Raw genomic sequence first — 14,707 nt, forward strand, 5'->3', positions numbered from 1 at the left:
AATTGCCACATTGATTCAACAACCATGCCACCACAATGATATACAGGTATATTCTCTGATGTCTCAACATGACATGTTTTAATTGGGCATATGTTTCTAATTTTATCATACAATTAATTTAAATTCAGCAATGTTAAAGTTATAATGATATGATATCCATGCTAACTGATTGATTTTTTTTTGACAAATGGCATATAAATTGTATAATGCCCATAAACTATTCAGATAAATTCAATCCTGTAAGTATGCCATTAAAAACCCAACAATCCAAAAATGTTGACTGCAGCCTTACAAATCATCAGCATTATCTAGTTCCTTTTGCTTCTTTTCTATCCTCTTTCTCTTCTGGGAAGATGTGGGGAAATGGAGAGGTTGGAGACAGTGGAGAATAGCTCAAGTGCTCAGGGAAACTCAGACAGGTGAGAAAAGTCTCAAAGTCTCCTTCCATGGACCTGTTGGTACAGTTCATCCACTTTCATCGTTAAATGCTTCTTCTGAACCAACCATATGAGCATTAAGGGAAAGGAGAGCAAGACTGCTGATCATTCTTGGCTTCTAGAAGTGTGTGTGTGTGTGTGTGTGTGTGTGTGAATGCAAAGGGAGAATTAACATTTTAAACATGTAAAGAAGACCGGTTAGGTTACTTAATTCTCAGAAGAAGATGGACACATTTCAACACACATATATTATTATATTAAAGATAGCACCCCGTGTATACCCCCAAATGCTGTGTTCTCAACTGTTTTGAGAAATGATTGGTTGCTAGTGACTCCATATGTTGCTATGTTTTATTTTGGAACATGTTAAAATCTCACTTAGGTTTCATTAAGCCATTTTTTGAAAGATCTATTTTTTCCTTCCAAAGAATTTGTTTGAATATGTGGTTTAACATATCCTGGTTAGCTATTACTGGGAAGGAAATTTAAGTGGAAATACCCATTTTTCTTTAAAAAATATATTTTATATAAAATATTTTGCATTTCCTAGTCCTAGAAATTTTTAGAAAAATGATTGACTGTCCATGAAGGTTGTTGAGGTTATAATAACTAGCCTTAAATTTAGAGACTGGAAAACAATATGCTAAGTATCAAAAGCTTTGTTCTTTGATTATTATTATTATTTTTAGTTCTAGAGGCATTACCAAAGGAAAAAAAGGAAAATTAAAGCCCTCAGTTCAAGTTGTTCTATGCTCATTTTAAAAAGTGACTTATTTAATTATAAAAACACAGCTAATGATATAAATGAGTTTAATTGTATGGATATTTTAATATTAAAATTTGTGCACTGAAGTAGCTGTCTATGGAGTTGGCACATTGGTGTTCAACTCTGAAAAGTTTCTCATTTCTTACCTTCTGTTCTTTTTGGTAGTTGCAAAGAAAGTCTGAACATAAACTATAGGTGAAAGGCCTCAACAACTCTTTAGTGGAGCCCAACTTGGAGTTTGAACTCACAACCCTGAGTTGGAGACATGAGCTGAGATCAGGAGTTGGACCCTTAACTGACTGAGCCACCCAGGTGCCCCAGAACTCAACTCTTAGTGTCCCAAAATCGCCTTTGAAGACATCTCCTTGTTTTGCCAAAGCCAAAGCCTATTGACATCTAACTCAGTAGTTTCTATGGTCACCTCCTCACCTGAGGATCCTGACTTGGGTCCACCTGACTGGCACATACCTGTGCTGTACTCAATTTACCTCTGCTCTGACCTTGTTCACAGTCATCCCTAGGAGGCTTCTCAAGCCCTCACCTGGATGGTCCCTGGAAGAGGATGTAGTCATGCCCAGGCAATCCTGAATCCTTTCTTTTTTTTTTTTTTTTTTTCTTTAAGATTTTATTTATTTGTCAGAGAGAGCGAGCGAGAGCGAGCACAGGCAGACAGAGTGGAAGGCAGAGTCAGAGGGAGAAGCAGGCTCCCTGCAGAGCAAGGAGCCCGATGTGGGACTCGATCCCAGGACGCTGGGATCACGACCTGAGCCGAAGGCAGCTGCTTAACCAACTGAGCCACCCAGGCATCCCCTGAATCCTTTTTTTAAATTTACTTTTTTTGAGACACAATTGACATGTAACATTGTGTAAGTTTAAGGTATGCAACTCCTTTTTTGAGATATTTATATATTATAATGTATTATAATGTGATTACCACCATACCATTGACTAACCCATTTATTAAGTCACATAATTATCATTTTTTTTCATGGTGGGAACAATTCAGATCAAGATTCTTAGCAGCTTTGAAGTTTATTAATAGTACTGTTTTGTCTGTAATTGCTGTGCTGTGCATTAGATTAATCCCAGAATTCTAAGGTGAACAAACTTGGGCTCAAGTCAGGGGCTTTTGCTGCATAACCATTGCTTGAGAAAGTTATACAAACAAGTTCAAAGTCATGCTACTTTTTACAGGGATGAATGAAACTGAGATTATCTCTCTGAAAACAGGACTTTCGGGTTGATGGATACTCAAAGATGGTAGAGTTCTATTTACCTCAGGCTTTCCTTGTGTTTTTAATGAAATTCCTAATGTTCCTCCAAGTGATGCCAAAAGAGTTTATTCCTGAGAATTTATAACTTATTTTTAAATTATTTCTGCTGTCATTGCTCAGTTAATTCTGATCCCCCCTTATAATTTTGTTAAGTAAAATTTCAGCCTCCTCTCATCTTATTTCTAGCTTTTGAGAGTCAAATGACTGTAACTGGTTAGCCTTTTTTTTTTAACCTTTTCAACAACCATGGAATGAAATTTACAAACATCTAGTGACTATGTGACATGCAGAGACTTCTCTATTTATGTCACTGTAGGCTCTGTCTTCTCCTTGAGCCGTTGCTTGAAAATCAACAGATGGGGCTATCCAGTGGAACACAAGAGATATATTTAACTTTAAGGAAGTTTTCAATAGAAACTATGTGACCAAACTTCATAGCCTTCTAATTTCCAATTTAGCAATCACTGGAATAATTAGACGAGTTACTTTGCAGATGGCACTTAAGTTTCATGACATATGTGCCCTTGTCATCTGTAGCAGATGATACATGTAATGCTTGCTCTTCACTATAGCATTTGTATATATGGGATGCAAAACGAATTTAAGCTTCCCTGCCAAGGTCTCTAATTTTGTTTAGACCCAAATGCAGCATCAAACCCTCCTTGGCTTATACGGATAGAGCTGTTGGCTTGCTGAGTTCAGTGTTACACATAGGGGGTAGAGCTGTGCAGACTCCAGTTCTCATAACCTATAATATTTAAACTTTTATTTTTAATTCTACATATTGAATCATAAAATTACAGAATGTTTAAACATGAAGAAAGTCACTTCCCAATCAAATTGAAGACAATTATTATAATTCTTTTCATATTTTCTTCCAGTCTTTATTAAAATGATATATTTGCAATTTAAACTTTCTGAGATAAAATCCATATTCTATAAAACTCACACCCTCTTAAAGTGTAAAATTCAGTAGTTTTTAGTATATAAGCAAAGTTGCACAACCATCATCACTATCTAATTCCAGAATAACTTCATTACCTCAAAAAGAAAACCCATACCCCTTTTCAGGACCCTCCCCCCCACCTTCTGGGGACAATTCATATACTTACTGTCTCTATGGATTTACCTATTCTAGACATTTCATTTAATGGAATCATACGGTATGTGGCCTTTTGTGTCTGACATTTCAGTTAGCATGTTTTCAAGGTTCATCCATGTTGCAGCATGTACTGGTGCTTTATTTTTCATTGCAGAATATATAACTGTATGGCTATATCACATTTTGTTTATTTATCAGTTGATAGACATTTGGGCCACATCGACTTTTTCAGTATTATGAATAATCCTGTTATGAACATTCATGAGCACATTTTTGTGTGAACATATATTCTCAATTCTCTTGGTTGTATACCTAGAAGTGGAATTGCTAAATTAGTGTTGGAATTTTAAACCATTTTAAAAAAAAGGACAGTTTGTGTATAACCCTGGGAAAGCAAATATTACAAGTCTGGGGTCACTGCCAGCTTCTTAGCCATTGCTATCATACTCTACTCATCTAGAAAGCACATAAGCTAACCTACAGTTTAACATAGCATTTCTCCAGCAGCTCCTCATACACCTGTTCAGACTTCCCATTAAGTACCGATAAACACATAGGAAAAGATAGAATTTGAATTGATAGATTCTATCTAGGAGGAACATGAACTCTGTTGAAATAACCAAACTTGCAAAACTAAGTTTTCTTTCTGTTTTAGCCAGATGTGTACTAATTCCTAGAGTTTTCTACCATCCAACTTGAAAGGAGGCAAAAAGACAATATATCCCCCCCTCCTGCCCCACTGACTCAGATATTCAGAGTTTACAGTAATTAATATGGTGTAGTGGTTAAGAGCATATTTTTACCTATTTACTTGAGTGACAATGTGTAGTCTGTATTTAAGAAGATCTATCAGAATGCAGAAGAAAAAAACAAAGAGGAAAAAATTTAAGTCAGTAGCCAAAGAAATACTTACCCAGTTTAATATAGAAATAAGAACAGTTGGAATAGAGGAAATTGCCAAAGACATAACTGAAGAAAACTCTCCCAAGCTTTACAAAAGCCATAGATATTTTGGTGGCAAATCTGGGTTCCAGGGAAAAAAATCAACAAAAGATAACTCAAAAAAGACACCCTCTGGTAAACTTTTTGTATTAAAAGATTCTAGCAACATTTTGACCAAAACGTTCTGTTGCCCAAAGAAAAAGTAGAAAAAAGTCAGCTGCAGCATCACACTTATTTATAAACATGACCGATTAAGAAGTAATGGAGCAGTATCTACACAGCTTTTATGAGTAAAGAATACTGACACCTTCTTTAGAATTTTATGCCCATCCACAGTTAACTCACTGCTGCCAGATTTATTGTTAACAAGTAATTTCACCTCCAACAAACAAAGTTACTTTGAGAAACACGAAGGTTTATTCCCTCAATTTTTTTTTTTTTTTGCATCTTTGGAGATTATATTGAATAATTTCTTCGTGTTGTTTCCATTCTGGAATCTGAGGGATTTTATATTAAATGCATTAATATCAGCATGTAAAATAGTATTTCAGTGATGATAGTTAAGAAAAAATTTGTAAGAAAAAAACAAAAGGTAGCACTGATGGGTGGTAAGATTCCATATGATCTTTTTTTTTTTTTTGTATATTTCCCATTGTTATCAAAATATACTACTACCTGTACCCCTGGGAATAAAAATATATGTTTATAAAAATTAAAAAATTAAAAAAAATATTCTACTACATAAATGAATGATTTTTTTCTTTAACATCTCTACAAATAGTAGAACTTTTAATCTAATAAAAATGTTTTATGAACCAAAAAGGTAAAATCAATACAGACAATGTAGTATTTTTCCTGTAGTCAAAATGACTAGAAGGAAGTACACAAAATCTTAATAACGGTTGTCTTAATTTTTTCTATATTTTGCAGATTTTATGTAATAAGCCTCATGTTGCTTTATTTTATTTATTAATTTGTCAGAGAGAGAGAGAGAGCACCCGAGTGTACGCAAACGGGGAGGAGTGGGCAAAGGAAGAAATAGGCTCCCCAGTGAGCAGGGAACCTGATGCAGGGCTTGATTCCAGGATCCTGGGATAATGACCTGAGCCAAAGGCAGATGTTTAACCAACTGAGCCACCCAGCCATGCCCTCAAGTTGTTTTCTAATGGAAAAATATACTTTGTTCAAAAATAACAGATTAGTTTCATTAACAAATGACATTATGTGCAAATGTTTCTGCGTATGAATGATAGATGAGCTCTCTTTTTCCTAAGGCTTAATGTTATGTAAATCCAATCCTGTGTTATTTAGTGTTACTGACCCACTTGGGGTTTATCTTTCCTTTCCAGAAGTTTTCATTGACTGGTCCATTTATCAATGGCTGAATAAAGAAGAGTTCAACATATATTCAGGTAGCAACTATTTGTGGAGTCCCTATCTTATGTTAGCCACTGAGAGTACAATGAGTAATTGAAGTACAGTTCTTATGAAATTATGTCTTATTTGAAAACTGTTGGAAAAGCTGTCAGGGGTGCAGTGGCAGGGAACACATAGTAGAATCATCTAGCCTGGTCAGGAGGAACAAGTAAGGTTTTCAGAAGAAGTACAGTATCAGAAATAGCCAGAAGAGAGGTAAGCATTTTCCTCTCTTGCCTCATATAGTTGAAATAGCTTATCCAAAGGTCTGGAGATGTGCTATGTTTGGGGGACCAGAAGTAGGTGAATATACTGGCAATAAAAGTTTAATGTTGAAAAAAAAAAAAAGCTTGATGTTCGGGAGTGATGAGCAATAAAGGCTGAAATCTCTAGCTAGGTCATCAGTGGCTTTATAAAATTAGTTAATGAATTTGAATTTTGTCCCATGGGTAATAGAAAGTCACTGGAGTCACCAAGATAAATTCTCAGAAAATTTATGGCTTAAAACAACAGAAATTCACTATCTTCTAGTTTTTGATGCCACAAGTCACCAATGATGATGTTAGCAGGGTTGATTCTTCTGGAATCTCTGAGGGAGAATCTGTTCTGTGACTCTCTCCTAGCTCCTGGTGGCTGCTGGCAACCCTCCCTGTTCCTCAGCTAGAGGTTTTTTAACTCCAGTCCCTGCTCCTATGTTCACTGGCTTTCTTCTCTCTGTCTTTTCCTATTTGGGCTCTTGTAGGGGCATTCATCATTAAATTTAAGGACCTCCCTTATCCAGGATGATCTATCTCATCTCAAGATCCTATCCTAATTACATATGCAAAGACCTTTATTTCAAATTAGGGCACATTCTGAAATTTGGGTGGATGTATATTTGGCGGGGGGCGTACTTCATTACAGAAAGCTTTAGGAGACCAGTTGAGCAAATCAGACTTGTATTTCAGAAGGATTTCCCTGGCTGCTGTGTAGGGAAAGGATTTAAGGGGGTAATTCTGGGCACATGGAGATCACTGGGAGTCTGGGTAAAGGATGCTAGTGGCTTCAGAGGTAAGAAAGTAGAGATGAGTATAGGAAATACTCAGAAGAAGGTTACAAAGAGGAAAGGAGAGAGGGCTACGGTTGAGGAACATGTGGTGGTGAAGAGAGGCTATGAAAGGTTGGGAGGTATTTGATGCGTTTTTAAGGCAGGTGAAAAACATGTTGTATTTACAAGGGGAAATAGCTGAAAATACATGTATGTGGTGCAAAAACAGAGAGAGATAATTATTTTGATCAGAGGGATGGAGATAGGGTCCAGAGCACAGACTGTGAACAAAGCAGTGCATGTATATCATATTTGAATGCTGCTAGATATTTTTAAACAGATTTTATTTAGTTGATAGGGAAAGAGAAAGAGAGGGAGAATGAAAATGAGCAGGGGCAGAGGGACAGGAGACTCCCTGTTGAGCCTGGAGTCCAGCTCAGGGCTCAATCCCAGGACCGTGAGGTCATGACCAGAGCTGAGGTCAGATGCTTAAATGACGGAAACACTCAGGCCCCCTGATACATCTTTTTTTTTTTTTTAATTAAAGTTTAGTTAATGTAAATGTTATGTTAGTTTCAGGTATACAACATAGTGATTTGACAAGTTTATACATTATGTCGTGCTCACCACAAGTAGCTCCCATCTGTCACCATACAATGCTATTATAACACCACTGACTATATTCCTTAGGTTATACCTTTCATCCCCGTGACTTACATATTCCATAACTAGAAGCCTGTACCTCCTACTCCTTTTCACCCATTTTGCCCACCCCTCCCATCTGGCAACCATAAGTTTGTTCTTTGTATTTATGGATCTCTTTTTCTTTTTATTAACATATAATGTATTATTTGTTTCAGGGGTACAGGTCTGTGAATCATCAGTCTTACACAATTCACAGCACTCCCCATAGCACACACCCTCCCCCGTGTCCATCCCCCAGTCACCCCATCCCTTCCACCCCTCCCCCTCCAGCAACCCTCAGTTTGTTTCCTGAGATTAAGACTCTTTTATGGATGGTCTCCCTCTCTGGTTTCACTTTGTTTCATTTTTCCCTCCCTTCCCCTATCATCCTCTGTCTTGTTTCTCAAATTCCTCATGTGGGTCTATTTCTACTTTGTTGTTTGTTTTGTTTTTTTAGATTCCACATATATGTGAAATCATATGGTATTTGTCTTTCTTAGTCTGACTTACTTCACTTAGTGTAATATCCTTTAGGCCCATCCATGTTGTTGCAAATGCCAAGATCTCATTCTTTAGTAATATTCCATTGGATATATACCCCATATCCCCTTTATTCATTTATCAATTGATAGGCACTTGGGTAGCTTCCATATCTTGGTTATTATAAATAATGCTGCAATAAACATAGAGGTGCATCTGTTTTTTTTAAATGACTGCTCCTAGATATTTTAACAGCTCTGCAAAGATAATGATGGTGATAGTGAGGTCTGGGAGCTCACTATAGGTCAGGTGCCACACCAGTTATTTTCCATGCATTACTACATTTAATCTTTGATATAGCTGTATTTATCATTTCCTTTCATTGCTTCGGAAACTGAAGCACAGAAAGGTTAAATAATTTGCTCAAGGCCATGCAGATCATAAGTGGTAGGGTGTGGTTTCCTCTCAGTTAGTATAACTGCCAAACCCATGCCAGTAAGCACTACTACCTATGCTCCTCTGAAGACAGAGGGAATAATCAATATGTACATACTTTTTTCATGGTATATGTTGTCTGTGATAGCAGACACTACTATCATTTTGCAGAGTACCAAGCTACTATCTTGTCTGCTATTTTTTGTTTGTTTGTTTGTTTGTTCTTTTATTGGCTTGCCACTGGATTGGTTCTGTGAGGCAGTACCATTTATTTTCTTTATCTTTCCATGGCATTAGAACCCGTTTGAACCATCCTTTGTCCCTGTATCTGGATGGTAGGATGAGGTAAATATTATCCCTTCATATTATCAGTCTATTAAACCTGCCCAAGAATTAAAGCTGCATGTAGGAGATTAATTTTCATAAGCTTTCCATATACCCAACTCCCTTGAATAACTCTTATTGACACCTGCTCTATAATTCCTTAATCAGGTTGCTTTCTGGATTTCTTTACTGAGTGTTGTCTCAGCTCAAATGTCATTCCCTTACAGAAGTCTTCCTTCAATCTTGAATTAGTTCTTGTCTTCCTGGTATATGCACCTCATAGATGAACTCAATGGCTGGGACTCTTTAAGGTACACTGTGAAGCAGTGAACCAAAGTCAAATAAAGCTCAGAAGCTCAGGAGATTTTGATGATGAGGAAGAAGATGGGATTTCATTTTTTTAGAGTTCCAAAATATTAACCAGTCAAAATATACTTCTGCTTTCTTACATGGATTAGAATTTTCTTGTCACCATTGGCAACACATTGCATAGTTGGATTTGCAAAACTATATCCAGGAAATGAATTTTTCTCCAAATGCAAATATTAATAAATGAAGATGTCTGAAAGTTTGTCTCGAGTGATTATTTAAGTTTTAGGCAGCTGTGTTTTTAAGGGACTTGCTTTTTTTTAATTTTTTTTTAATTTTTTAAATTTCTTTTCAGTGTACCAGAATTCATTGTTTATGCACCACACCCAGTGCTCCATGCAATACGTACCCTCCATAGTACCAACCACCAGGCTCACCCAACTTCCCACCCCACGTCCCTTCAAAACCCTCAGATTGTCTCAGAGTTCACAGTCTCTCATGGTTCATCTCCTCCTCCAATTTCCCTCAACTCTTGTATTTTTTTTTTTTTTTTCTAAGCGAGAGAGACAGAGAACAGAACGGGGGAGAGATGGAGGAAGACAGAGAAGCAGAGTCCCTGTTGAGCTCGCTGAGCTGGAAGACCAACTTGGGGCTGGATTCTAGGACCCAGAGATCATGACCTGAGCCAAAGTCAGATGCCACCCAGGAGCTGCTAAGGGACTTGCTTTAATAACACTGATCAGCCATTTCTAGCCCAAACCACTTGACAGATATCTTTCTTATAGTTTGTGTTTGAAGCTGAATATTAGGCTGGGGATAGGAAAAAGCACAAGTGCCTAAGTATAGAGGTGTATCATCTGAAGAACCAGCCTTGCTGCTTGTATCAGGCAACAGTATTTTTTTTTTGTCCTTTCTCCTGTACGCAGTCCTGGGAATGCTGGCAAGTGTTAAAACTCATAGAGTATTTGCCATTCTAATTAATAAACATAAATTTGATCACTTGTTAGAACTAAAAGTTGGTTTATTTTCTTTGTGATGATCTCTTTTCTTTTGTGTTCTCTTGCCAGTTCCTCCTGAAGCTATTGGCTTCTTATCGGCAGTTGGGGTCTTTATTGTTCTTTTGGTCGTCCTCTTCCTCTTCATCAACAAGAAGATATATTTAGAAAAAATAGGCCTTCCATGCCTGGAGCAGCGAGGGAAAAGGAAGCACTCTAAAGACAAGACCGGGATCCGTGAGGGGCTGGGTAAGCATGACACTTTACATTCTCCTGAGCTTGGCAGTGTGCTGTGGTTTGGGTCAGGGGAGGAGTGTCCCTGTTTCCAGGATAGACCCCATCAAGAAATCACACATGAGCTGTGGTAGACATGATGAATGGACATTACCGAAGAATACATTAGCCTTATGAAAGTAATGCCCTGCTTTGAGTTTGAAGAGCAGATGGGAAGAGGCTGACCACCACTTCCTGTCATCTGAGCTTTTTAAATGTCTGGGTTGAGTTTCTCTCTGACTAATGCTTGACCGAAAAAAAAAAAAAAAAAGGTTTTTCACTGACAAGAGCCTTGATATGTTTTAGTCTCATTATGTTGGAGTATTGTTAACATTTCGCTTCAGTTGGCTGTGTTTGAGATTTTCCCATCATTTACTAACCACCTTTAATTTGCTGGAGGAAAATAACATACTTAAAGAAATAATTGACTTCCTGTTCTTAAAGGACATACTTTTATTTTCAATTGCTGAAATGTAGAACTTTGTGGTATAGGAGGTTACCATGGAGTGAAGGTTATCATCACACAGAAGTTGGGCATTTAAAAATAGTGCTCTTGTTTATAAAAAATTAAAAAAAAAAAAAAATTTGTAAAAAAAAAAAAAAAAAAAAAAAAAAAAAAAAGATGGAAATAGAAGGAATTAATTGAAAGAAGTTGCGTATAATGTAAATAAAACCTTTAACAGTGAAAAAAAAAAAAAAAAATAGTGCTCTTATCTTACAGGTAACAACTCTGCTCTCTCTCTCTCTTTTTTTTTAAGAGTTTAATTCTCACTTTCTCTTCTATGCCCCATATGGGACACAATGTCACTGATGGAGGAACAATCCTATTTATTTATTTATTTATTTATTTTTAAAGGCTTTATTTATTTATTTGAAGGACAGAGATCACAAGTAGGCAGAGAGGCAGGCAGAGAGAGGAGGAAGCAGGCTCCCCGCTGAGCAGAGACACCCCCCACCCCGCCCTCATGCAGGGCTTGATCCCAGGACCCTGGGATCATGACCTGAGCCCTAGGCAGAGGATTTAACCCACTGAGCCACCTAGGTGCCCAATCTTATTTATTTTTTTAAAGACTTTATCATCTGTCTATCTAGCTATCTTTTTATTTAGAGATTATAAATAGAGGGAGGGGCACAGGGAAAGTGAAAAAGAAAAGCAACCTCTGCACTGAAGGAGGAGGTTCAAGCAAGCTCTGCACTGAACACAAAGACTGATGTGGGGCTCAGTCTCCCAATCTTGAGATCATGACTTGAACCAAAACCAAGAGTGGAATGCCCAACCAAGTCACCCTGGTGCCCTGGAACAATCTTATTTTTTTTGAGCAGGGCCAAGTCCTTGAGGAATACAGCTTTACTCATCCTGCCTCCTGGGTATGTTTGGGGTGAGCCTGAACTCAGGAATATATTTGGCTTATTGATATGGCAGCTTTTGAAGTCATGGTTCCACTTTATTGCTGTAAGAAAAGGCATATTTAGAGATAAATGTGTAGTAATTATTTTTTGCTTCATAATAAATATCCCCAAATACATGCACCTAAAACAACAAATATTTATTATTTTATAGTTTCTGAAATTCACAAATTTGAGAATGGCTTACGGGACAGTTATAGACCAGGATCTCTCATGAGGTTGCAATTAGAATGTCAGCTGCAGTCATTTTAAGGCTCGACCAAGGCTGATAGACTCACTTCCAGGATGGCAGGAGCCCTCAGTTCCTATCCAGCACAGAACCCTCCTTGGGGCTGATGGACTATAATTGTGACATGGCGGCTGGCTTTCCTGAGTAAGAGATCCAAGAGAGGAGAGCAAGAAGAAGCCAGAGTTTCTTTTATAAGGGAGTCTGGGAAGGCCTACATTGTCACTTCCACCATATGCTAGTCATTTACTGCTTTGTACTTAGAGCCTACACTCAAGGGAAGGAAATTATGTTCCATTTTTGAAGGGAGGAATATCAAAGAATATGTGTACCTGTTTTTAAATAAACACAGGAGATAATATAGGTGGTGTAAATTGCAGGTCTGGATATCTCTTTGGTATTACTGCTGTTGTAGCCTTATCTTGTGAATACTGTTTTGGGCATCTGACTTCTCTTCTGAAAACAGAATGGAATATTTTAAATAAAGTTTGTCACGTGAAGTCTGGGACTTACAAATGGTTTAGCCCCTACTGTCCCGCTGGGACATACGTGTGTAGGATGGATAGGCTTCTGCTTGGTCATGGGTTGGTATGTAGGTAAGATTCATAGCAATTCTACTCCACCTCCCCGCTTTAGTAGCTGGTTGTGTGATCTTGGCAAATTATGGAACTATTCTGAACTTCAATTTCCTCATCTGTATTTTGAGATAATCAGTACATCCTCTAAAGTGTTGATCTAGATTAATGAATTACCTTTGTAAAGTTACCAGCATGGTGCTTAGAGTGAAAGTCCTAATAGAACTGTAGCTGTGCAGCATTAACAAAGTTCCAGCCACAGTAATGGCTTCTAGGAATGCCATCACCCATGAACACATTGTATTCATTACTTAAATTAGGAGATTAAAGTTGGTGATGTTTTCTCCTTTGCAAACTATAATGGGTACAGAGAGCTAAGGTTAGAGCTATTTAAGTTTTTTTTTGTCTTGTTTGACATATTATCTGAGTATTTTAGAGATAATTATGAATTATACTTGCAAATAAGTTGAGGTTTTGAAGATAATGTTGAAACAATAACAATAAAACATGAACCAGAAGCTGTCAGCTGAAGAAACACTGAAAAATCCGTGTCTCAAACTCAGAGGGTCATAGGAAGAGAGCTTTAAAAATAGTCTAATCAAGAGACTCTCCAAATTATAATGTCTAAGAACCATACACCTTCAATATGACATTTCTCCCTTTAAAAGTTTAATTATCAGTAAGAAGTCTAATTATCACAGATCAAAAGTCTTTTTGAAAAATGTGCTTTTACCCCAGATTTTCTCTAAGTCTTGATATTTGCCTTAATTACCATCCTCAGAGTACTGATATCTCAGTGAGATTGGGATGTTCTCAACAGAATTTGGCAAATGTAAAGAAGTAGGGAAGGCAGCCTGATATGGTGGAAAGAGTCAGGGTGAAGACAGCCACAGCTTAGTTTTGCCACTAATTAGCTGCGATATTTTGGGAAGCTCACTTCACCTCTATGGGCCTTAAGTCCTCATTTTCAGTGTTGAGTCTGGACTCGGTTTCTCCCAATTTCTCCCGTGTAGTCCTCTTGGATTCTTAGGGTTACCATAGCAATTTCCTCTTTAGACCTCAGTCTGTGAATGGAAGAGAGCTAACGAAAATGATTGAAAGTCAACTAGAACATCCCACTCTTAGATTGAAGAATATGAAATGCCATTTTTATAGGTCAAAAAATGGCTGACTATCTGCAAGCCAATCATTATAATCTAATATTTGTGAGGTTCTGAAGAATAAAATAATTCATCTGTGTGGTAATATCACAGAGGTAGGAGGGACAATCTATTTTCTGAAGCCATCATGCAAAATAACTTACCTGACAAAAATACTTTGCTTTCTTTTAGGCTATAAAGTTTTCAAAGTTCAAAGAACTTACACATGTTGCTCTATTTGGATTTGGTAAGGGGAGAAAGAAACTGCAGATCTTTCTTCCTAATAACACAGACAGTAATAATAATTAAGCAGTGACAACTGACAGCTATCACTTATTTAGCATTTAATATTGCCACGCACCTGCTAAGTATGTTACATGCATTACTTGATTTCTTTATGCAAGGTATGAGTGTTGTTTGGAGAAAGGCGGGTACTACTTGTAACAAAGGAGGCATTGTTCAGCTTTGAGAGAAAAACCTGATTAAAAATAAAACTGCCATTGTGAAATAATAGTTTTAAAAGAAGCCTAGCTTTGCAAGAAAGAAAGAGAGGAAGTTTTTCTGTTTTTTTTTTTTTTTTTTTTAAATTTCTCCCTCAAAACCTTTCTTTATATATCAAAGACAACATTTAGAGATTGGAGCAAATCTTCATTTTAAGAGGTACAATGTAGAAGGGGTAGAGGATATGCTATGTGGGGAGTTATTCCCAGACAAGGAGGAGAAGAAGAAAGCCCTTCCATTGCTAGAAGGGGCAGCCCATGGCTTGGAAAGATGTCAGGCAAAGAGATACAGAGCATTTGAGACCTTGTCTGGACCCTGAGAAGGGTGGTGGATGTGGATGGGGTTGGAGTAGTTATGGTGAGATCAGATGCCAACGTGGTCTGAGGAGGAGGCAG

Source organism: Mustela putorius, unplaced genomic scaffold (assembly GCF_011764305.1).
Source record: "Mustela putorius furo isolate JIRA1106 unplaced genomic scaffold, ASM1176430v1.1 tig00000129_pilon_pilon_pilon, whole genome shotgun sequence".
Taxonomy (NCBI): domain Eukaryota; kingdom Metazoa; phylum Chordata; class Mammalia; order Carnivora; family Mustelidae; genus Mustela; species Mustela putorius.